Here is a 10,349-nt window from a genome sequence, read left to right on the forward strand (position 1 = left end):
GTGTTTTACGAACAGTCGTCTCGCGTCGCGTATACGCGTCGCACGCCGCGAAAAAGGGCCCAAAACCCAAAACCTGAGGGAGAGAATCACTCCCAAAAAAAATCAACGCGCTTACCTGCGCTCTTTCTCTTTCTTTCTCTCTCTCTCTCTCTCTCTCTCTCTCTCTCTCTCTCTCTCTTTCTCTCTTTCTCTCTCTTTCTCTTTCTCTTTCTCTCTCTCTCATTATAATATTTTCTTATCTCAATCCTATTTAATATAATTGTTTAATACTTTATTCACATTTTATTTTATCCAATCCGCATTAATCCAAATACACTTTCTATATTGTTTTTTCCTTCACACTCACACACTTAGTTACTTACTACTATCATATTTTTTGTACACACACATTTGGTGTAAACTATAATTGCTCGAAGATTGATAGTTCGCGTACTTATTCCCTATTCTTGATTTATTTATTTTTGATACGATTAAACTTCGAGGATAATTATCTTCGATGGGGTACGAGCGTCGTCCTCCTATCGTCGTTGGAACGACGCTTACAAATTTTTCCGTGCGCACACATCCAATGTTTATTATTAATAATAATAATAATAATAATAATAATAATAATACGGAATACATATGAAATATATTTCAGTAAATATGATAGAAGAAAACGATTGATATATATATATATATATTATCTTAAATGTTTATTATAATTGAAAATTATTTCAACAAAAAAATCAGTGACAATTGTTAGTTAAATGAAGGAAACAAAAGTTCGGGGGTTAGAAAACGCCCTTTGGAAATACGAGAATTTAGATCAATCAATCTACGCGCCATCCATTACCCCTCCCCCTTTTTATTGTCCCACTACAAAATCTCTCTCATCGAAATACTTTTTTCGGCACAATCGAGTTGACCGAATTAATCGAACATTTTTGGCTAATATTGGAACGAAGGTTATCGCTGTATTCGAGATTATCAACTATCGAAAATAAAATTCAAGGAAAAAGAAATGTAATATTATATTCCAAATTTCGTGTTACTTCATTGCAGATACTTAAAAGCATAGGGATTAAATCTAAATGATTGTCTCCGAAGTAAAAGGGGTGGGGCGTTGTGGGGTGGGGGTTTGGAAAGGTCGAAGGGTGCACGACGCGTGTCACCGAACTCGCACGAGATAATAGTAGCAAAAACTTGTAACATCTTGTCTATCGTTTGCATTTGTCACGGGGAATCGATGTTTCGATGTGAAATAAAAAAGAAATATAATAAAAATGAGAGGAGGAAAAGGAAGATAAAAAAGAGATAGAAGAAGAGGGGGGGGACAAGGGGGGAGGGTAAAAGTTCAAGGCAACACGTTAAACGGTTATTCTCTGTCGTTTGTTCCAAAGGGCGAGGTCTCTTTGATCATTTTATTATTATTATTATTATTATTATTATTATTATTAATATTATTAGTACAATATTGCAAAAAATAAATGAAATTTTTTCGAAAGAATTAATGCGCAATGTGAGTACGACGAGGACAACGGTTCTCGTGATTGGAAATGAATGTATTGAAAAAAAAAAAAAAAAAAAAAAAAAAAAAAAAAAAATAAAAGAAAAATATGTTCGTTTAATTTTAGGAGAATAAAAATAATGTCTCCAGTTTATATATAATTGAGGAAAAAATTCTAGAATATCTAGAAATGAAATTTTAATCATTCGAGATTTATTCATAGTAGTTAGCGGCTTCTCGTTCCCACGGCAACGCGTAGTAGTAGTTCGGGAAAGGCACGATGCCTTCGTCGAGAGTTTGATAGAAAGCGACAGTATCTGGAAGAGGATCATCGAGTTGGGAACGTGGCCACCGTGTTTGTGCGTTCAGTCGTTCCTGGTAAGAGGAATTCGAGAGAGGGTAAGTTTTTCAAAATATATTATCTTATATATATATTATTTTTTCTTTTTTAAAACCACCATTTTTACACTAAGAAAGAATAATCTTCAAGGGTTTCATTGAAAAAAAAAAATTCAAAACAAAATCTAAGAGATAGGGAGAAAGAAAGATAGGGGTGATTAATTGTGTAATTAAATTCAATGTCAAAGATAAAAACAACGATTACAAGTGTTGTTCTTTTGTTGTTGTTAAGAGAAAATTAATTAAATAATTTCATTTGAAAGATTAAATCACACACATAAAATAGAAAATACAAACGGAAGAATTGTTAATCGTTATCGCAGTTATATTATATCGCGTTAATTAATTTCTATTAAATGACAATTGGAACGATTAGTAAACGTCGAGAATAACTTGGGTATAAAGATAATCTTAGAAGTATGAAAGGGTGGAAGGATCGACCTTGACGGTTAACGAGACTCGGCCAGACAGCGCGTCCGTTTCTCGATGGTCGAATAAAACCTACTATACTACTTATATGATATATATGTATATTTATAAGCGTACTTATATACATATACGAGAGTAAGATAGTGAATGTAGTATGATTGGTGGTGTGCGTGTATAATACGTGTTATATCATCCACAAGTAGTATAAACGAACTAGAACAAGAGAGAAAAGAAAGAGAGAAAGTTTGGCGCCATTAAAATCTAACGATCGATCATTCTATTCTAATCAAAGATCAACATTGACCAGATTTTTTTTCTTAAACAAATCTAATGTTCGAGAAATTGATAACCCAAAGACAAAGGTGAACGCATGGATAATTCGTTTAACGTGATGTAACAATAATCCTATATAAATATATTAGAATCTTTTCTTTATCAATAATTGTATTGACTTCAGTAAAAAATTGAATTTATCTCGTAATACACAAAATGGTTAGATTATTAATCGAAGTCTCATTTATCTTCTCGTCTAACGCGACAAATGACAAAGGGTTTCTAGTTTGTTTACTAGATAAGGTTCTATCGATTAAAACAGATCTTGTTAGATTGATCGAGACAAAACAAAGTCTTCCTTTTAATGATTGGTTCCTGTATATATTGTCATAGTTTGCCAACAATGTGTCATTGTCAATGAGATAAATAAATGGAAGAATGGAAAATGATCGGAAAAGACAAGAATTAAAACATGCGTCAGTTCGTTCGTTCGTTCCTTCATTCATTCGTTCGTTCGTTCGTTCGTTCGTTCCTTCGTTCAGTCAGATGTAATAGAACGATACGTTGGTAAACAGTCGTTTGACGTGTTCATTAACCACCGTGCGTGTATGTCTAACTAACAAGTACGTGAAGTGCGTGTATGTATAACTAACAAGTACGTGAAGCGCGTGCAAAATTACTTTGCCATGAATGGCAATCTAAATTTTCAATTACTTTCACTATCTTTATCTTTCTTTATCTCATTCATATTTAGATATTTATTTATTTATTTATTTATTTAATTCTACGTTTTTTTTTATTTTCCCTAGAGTAAGAAAAAAGTTCGTGGTAATGGAAAGTTTGATTGCTATCGATACACCGATAACTCTTCTAATCGATTGAGTTCGTTTAAACTATTGTGTGTGTCTGTTTTTTTTTCTTTTTTTTTATTTTCTCTTTTATCATTATCCAAGAGAGAAATACTTCGAGAATAGTTAGTAAAATGGATTACGCAAACTCCCTTTACAAGTAGGATTTAAATTTTTATTTTATTATTTCATACGACGCACTAACATTTATCGAACACTATCACACTTTTCTTTCCACTGTCTGGTCAGATAAGATGAGACGTTTTTTTTATATCTCTTTCTTTTAATTTTCAGAAGAAAAAACCGAGAAAAAGAAGAAGAAAAATGGGGGAAAAAAAATTTCCCACGATATAATATATCGACGCTTTTTTTATTTCTTCTTCTTTTTCTTCTTCTTCTTACGTTAGATACCGAAAGATTAAATGTGCACTTTATTTTATTTGATTAAGATTTGACGTTTGTATTCGTAGAATATCTATCGATGATAATATTCACGTTTATTCGATTACAAATGTCGAATTAAAATTCTCCGTTGGTAATTTTGACGCGAGGAAGAAGAAAGAAAGAAAAAAAAGAAAAAGAAACATTGAAGGCATGATAATAATACATTAGAATTCGCGCGCTTCGAGAAAATGATCGATTCATGATGCTAATATATATATATATACATACACGTTTTATATCAATGAAGCAAATATTTCAATCGTTTTCTACGTGATCTATGAACATTATCGAATACAATCGCGTTCTCGACATTTTTCTTATTTTTCTTTTTGAAATTATTTCATCTTCGTTTATAATCGAACGAAATTTCTGGGATATTATTCAAAAATGTTCACAATGATAATAATAATAACAATAATAATAATCACGCGAATATTAGAATGTAACGAAAGGTGTGTCAAGAACGAGATACGATATAACGTTATGGTATGTTGCTTATGATAATGATACCTTCTCATTAATAAAAATCCCACTAAGATTTATAGTAGATATAAGTAAACGGTTACAACTTTTATCTGTTACGTTTGACGCAACGTTGAACTTTGAACGAGTAAACAGTAGATTTTTAAATACGCCGAGAGATTATCTCGACCTAGAGAAATACAGAGAGAGAGAGAGTGAGAGGGGGGGGGTGAAGAGGAAGAAGGTTTCTCCTATTCGAATAATTCGCGATGATTCATAAAATTTTCCTATTGATTTAAATTATCATATTCTATCTCTAAAATCCCAAATAGCTTTTAAATGATTGATATTTAATAATTATTCGACAATTTCAAACACGTAGTTATAACAAAATAACATTAATAATAATAATAATAATAATAATATTAATAACTATAATGATAATATATTACTATGATCTTTTCTCTCAACTCGCAACGAGAAATGCGTGTGTGTGTGTGTGTGTATGAGAGAGATAGAGATAAAGATAGAATCGTATTTATCTAAACAATTTAGACTAAACGAATTTCTACATAATCGTTAACGATAAAATTAATCCGACCTTATATGAACGTAAACTCGCGTTATCGCACAATAGATAGACACGTTAATGCGTACCGTTTATCTATATGTAGGTATTAAGCCATGAAAGAGATAACGATCGAATCATCAAAACGCTAAACGCCATAATAATAGAACGGAATTTGAACGGTGCTTTCGCTTCTTCCGTTTTAAACCGTAATTGACTAATTTCATTTCAAGGCTGACTAATTTCAATTTGCGCATTCCGACCATTCCTCCTTACGTATTCTTAGTCACGTTTTGAAAAAGCTTTTCGGTTTCGTTATCATTACTTTTCCTAAACACCCCGCTCCCCCCCCCACCTCCCCCCACTCACCCCATCCACCCTTCTCGCGCCGACCTTTTCACTCTTCTCACATTTTATTTTTTGTTATTATTATTTAGCTTTTATCATTCGACACTCTCTTCGCGATATCTGCTAAAACCATTCTTCCTCTCTTTCACCAGGTTATACACAATACTCGAAACAATAGCACGAGCCATTTCGATTCAATTTATTTGTATTTTTTTCCTACATACTCCCACATTCCCGCCTCCTCCCCCTCCCCGCCCTTCCCACGCAACTAAACGCGGAAGGGTAAGAAGCTTTTACGTAATAACAAACGATATTGCGAAAGCTCTCGGACAGGAACGTTTAATAACGGTGTGCCAAGTTTCTATGATGATATTCAGAATCTTCGAAATTTACTTACGAAATTTGTCTACGATGCAATTCGCAATGCTTGGATGCAATCGATGCAAATCGATCACGTACTTTTTCCCTATTTCATATATTTTTTTCCTATTTTTTATTCAATCCCTTTGGTCTCTCCGCGAGCTTTACTTCTTCGATAATAATAACACTCAGAAGTAAAAAAAAAAGAAAGATATAAAAAGAAATAAGTAATAATCTTTGTGAATATATAAAAAATATTGAAATAAATAATCTTCTTTTCTTACTTTATTAAATACGATATTAAACGTAAGAGAAGTTTTGCAAAACTATTAAACTACGAAGACAATTTATGCACGATTTATATACAATTTAGCAATGATTTTAGCCTTAAGTTGTGCCTATCGACACGTATATACCCAGTGTCGTTTACGTAAGTACCGGTTACGTGTTACTTCACACCGTTTGACAACGTTTATAAAGCTTACGGGATGCACACTTGTGTCGGGGTTTGCAATAGAAGATCCATTCGCGATTATGCGTATGTCATAAATCTACATTTTATGGCGGTAAACGAAGTACGCGAATAACGTGTTTTCTTAAAGATAGCTTCTTACGATATTATGTTTGCATATTTTTATTATTTAAGATAGTCGGGAAAATAATTTATACAGATTTAATATTATTTTTATAGTTGTTGTTGTTGTTGTTGTTGTTGTTGAATAAGAAAAGTATCATTTCGTTTAATTTTTTTTTTTGGTTACAAATTTTCAAAACAATTTGGGGCATCTTCTTTACGAATTATTATAATTCTATCATTTTTGAATTGGTTTTGTCATTTCAGGTATGATTATTAGCAGTTAATTATTAGCTAATAATCTTTCAAATAATACGATACTTATTCTAGTGTATATGATAGATATCTAACAGTAAAATACCGATCGTCTAACACTTGATAAATATATTAAGAGCCTCGTTTAAACATCTACATGGTTTTCCATCTATTCACCTTTTTATTCGAAATCGATAATGACCCGTGAACGTTTTACCTTCCAATATATATATATAATTTCTCTGGCTAGATTTTCCAGCTCGTTAAATCCTCCCCCTTCACCCCCTTTCTCTTTCTCTGTTTGAACTGACAAAGAGAAAACGTAGAATTTGGCATAGATAAAAGGAATGCAAAAGAAATACATGAAAAAGGTTCTTTTTCTCGTCGTCAAACTAATCATAATTATGAGAATCCCGTTAATTAATTCGTTTATCCAGATATAGGATATTTTGAATATTAATTAAATTACTTTTGTTTCCCTCTTTAATCCTTTTTTTTTTGGTCTTATTTTCTTTCTTTCTTTCTTTATTATATAAAATCCGAGCAACATTCATTTTCATGGAAACCACCATTGAAAGAAGTTGGCTAGTGTTTACGGTGTCGTTCGTTCGATTTAATTGCAAACGTGCCGTTGTCGAGTTTCGACGATGAAAAATAAAATTTCTTCTCTCTCTTTCTCTCGCTCTTTCTCTCTCTCTCTCTCGAATGACGCAAATATAATAACGAATTGTCATTTTAACCGATATAGAAAAGACCTTTACTACTATTACTTTTAAAGTAATTCAATAAGAATCTAAAATTAAATCGATAATCAATCATATATCATTTTCTCATATATCCCCGGAATATTCATCATTTTTCTGTTTCATTTGCCATTTCTTTTTTTTTCTTTTTTCGTTCTCCTACGCGAGTTTGTTTCACGTGACAACGCCATTGTTCGCGATTTTAATTACTCGAACGGTGTAAAAGAAAAAGAAAAAAAACAAATAATAATTGTATCGAAGCAAGGACTTTTTCATTCGTAGTTATTGTTGCTCGTTTATAAATGACTCATTGAAGTCAACTAATTCGCTTTGACGATGTCAAAAAATAATTATACCGAATCGAGTGTTGAGTTTTCCCCTTTTAAAAATATATATATATATATATATATTTTTAAAAGGGGAAAACTCAACACTCGATTCGGTATAATTATTTTTTGACATCGTCAAAGCGAATTAGTTGACTTCAATGAGTCATTTATAAACGAGCAACAATAACTACGAATGAAAAAGTCCTTGCTTCGATACAATTATTATTTGTTTTTTTTCTTTTTCTTTTACACCGTTCGAGTAATTAAAATCGCGAACAATGGCGTTGTCACGTGAAACAAACTCGCGTAGGAGAACGAAAAAAGAAAAAAAAAGAAATGGCAAATGAAACAGAAAAATGATGAATATTCCGGGGATATATGAGAAAATGATATATGATTGATTATCGATTTAATTTTAGATTCTTATTGAATTACTTTAAAAGTAATAGTAGTAAAGGTCTTTTCTATATCGGTTAAAATGACAATTCGTTATTATATTTGCGTCATTCGAGAGAGAGAGAGAGAAAGAGCGAGAGAAAGAGAGAGAAGAAATTTTATTTTTCATCGTCGAAACTCGACAACGGCACGTTTGCAATTAAATCGAACGAACGACACCGTAAACACTAGCCAACTTCTTTCAATGGTGGTTTCCATGAAAATGAATGTTGCTCGGATTTTATATAATAAAGAAAGAAAGAAAGAAAATAAGACCAAAAAAAAAAGGATTAAAGAGGGAAACAAAAGTAATTTAATTAATATTCAAAATATCCTATATCTGGATAAACGAATTAATTAACGGGATTCTCATAATTATGATTAGTTTGACGACGAGAAAAAGAACCTTTTTCATGTATTTCTTTTGCATTCCTTTTATCTATGCCAAATTCTACGTTTTCTCTTTGTCAGTTCAAACAGAGAAAGAGAAAGGGGGTGAAGGGGGAGGATTTAACGAGCTGGAAAATCTAGCCAGAGAAATTATATATATATATTGGAAGGTAAAACGTTCACGGGTCATTATCGATTTCGAATAAAAAGGTGAATAGATGGAAAACCATGTAGATGTTTAAACGAGGCTCTTAATATATTTATCAAGTGTTAGACGATCGGTATTTTACTGTTAGATATCTATCATATACACTAGAATAAGTATCGTATTATTTGAAAGATTATTAGCTAATAATTAACTGCTAATAATCATACCTGAAATGACAAAACCAATTCAAAAATGATAGAATTATAATAATTCGTAAAGAAGATGCCCCAAATTGTTTTGAAAATTTGTAACCAAAAAAAAAAATTAAACGAAATGATACTTTTCTTATTCAACAACAACAACAACAACAACAACAACTATAAAAATAATATTAAATCTGTATAAATTATTTTCCCGACTATCTTAAATAATAAAAATATGCAAACATAATATCGTAAGAAGCTATCTTTAAGAAAACACGTTATTCGCGTACTTCGTTTACCGCCATAAAATGTAGATTTATGACATACGCATAATCGCGAATGGATCTTCTATTGCAAACCCCGACACAAGTGTGCATCCCGTAAGCTTTATAAACGTTGTCAAACGGTGTGAAGTAACACGTAACCGGTACTTACGTAAACGACACTGGGTATATACGTGTCGATAGGCACAACTTAAGGCTAAAATCATTGCTAAATTGTATATAAATCGTGCATAAATTGTCTTCGTAGTTTAATAGTTTTGCAAAACTTCTCTTACGTTTAATATCGTATTTAATAAAGTAAGAAAAGAAGATTATTTATTTCAATATTTTTTATATATTCACAAAGATTATTACTTATTTCTTTTTATATCTTTCTTTTTTTTTTACTTCTGAGTGTTATTATTATCGAAGAAGTAAAGCTCGCGGAGAGACCAAAGGGATTGAATAAAAAATAGGAAAAAAATATATGAAATAGGGAAAAAGTACGTGATCGATTTGCATCGATTGCATCCAAGCATTGCGAATTGCATCGTAGACAAATTTCGTAAGTAAATTTCGAAGATTCTGAATATCATCATAGAAACTTGGCACACCGTTATTAAACGTTCCTGTCCGAGAGCTTTCGCAATATCGTTTGTTATTACGTAAAAGCTTCTTACCCTTCCGCGTTTAGTTGCGTGGGAAGGGCGGGGAGGGGGAGGAGGCGGGAATGTGGGAGTATGTAGGAAAAAAATACAAATAAATTGAATCGAAATGGCTCGTGCTATTGTTTCGAGTATTGTGTATAACCTGGTGAAAGAGAGGAAGAATGGTTTTAGCAGATATCGCGAAGAGAGTGTCGAATGATAAAAGCTAAATAATAATAACAAAAAATAAAATGTGAGAAGAGTGAAAAGGTCGGCGCGAGAAGGGTGGATGGGGTGAGTGGGGGGAGGTGGGGGGGGGAGCGGGGTGTTTAGGAAAAGTAATGATAACGAAACCGAAAAGCTTTTTCAAAACGTGACTAAGAATACGTAAGGAGGAATGGTCGGAATGCGCAAATTGAAATTAGTCAGCCTTGAAATGAAATTAGTCAATTACGGTTTAAAACGGAAGAAGCGAAAGCACCGTTCAAATTCCGTTCTATTATTATGGCGTTTAGCGTTTTGATGATTCGATCGTTATCTCTTTCATGGCTTAATACCTACATATAGATAAACGGTACGCATTAACGTGTCTATCTATTGTGCGATAACGCGAGTTTACGTTCATATAAGGTCGGATTAATTTTATCGTTAACGATTATGTAGAAATTCGTTTAGTCTAAATTGTTTAGATAAATACGATTCTATCTTTATCTCTATCTCTCTCATACACACACACACACAC

The 10,349-nt window shown here is 32.2% G+C and overlaps 1 long non-coding RNA gene across 1 annotated transcript; it reads left to right on the forward strand.

The window, feature by feature from the left end:
• The first annotated feature begins 218 nt into the window (after nt 1–218).
• LOC106792537 lies at nt 219–1,888 on the forward strand. Its single transcript, XR_001382311.1, has 2 exons — nt 219–553; nt 1,617–1,888. It is a non-coding gene; the product is annotated as an uncharacterized LOC106792537 (long non-coding RNA).
• The last annotated feature ends 8,461 nt before the right edge of the window (nt 1,889–10,349 follow it).

The sequence above is a fragment of the Polistes canadensis genome, unplaced genomic scaffold (assembly GCF_001313835.1).
Source record: "Polistes canadensis isolate GaletaPanama2010 unplaced genomic scaffold, ASM131383v1 scaffold_466, whole genome shotgun sequence".
Classification (NCBI taxonomy): Eukaryota; Metazoa; Arthropoda; class Insecta; order Hymenoptera; family Vespidae; genus Polistes; species Polistes canadensis.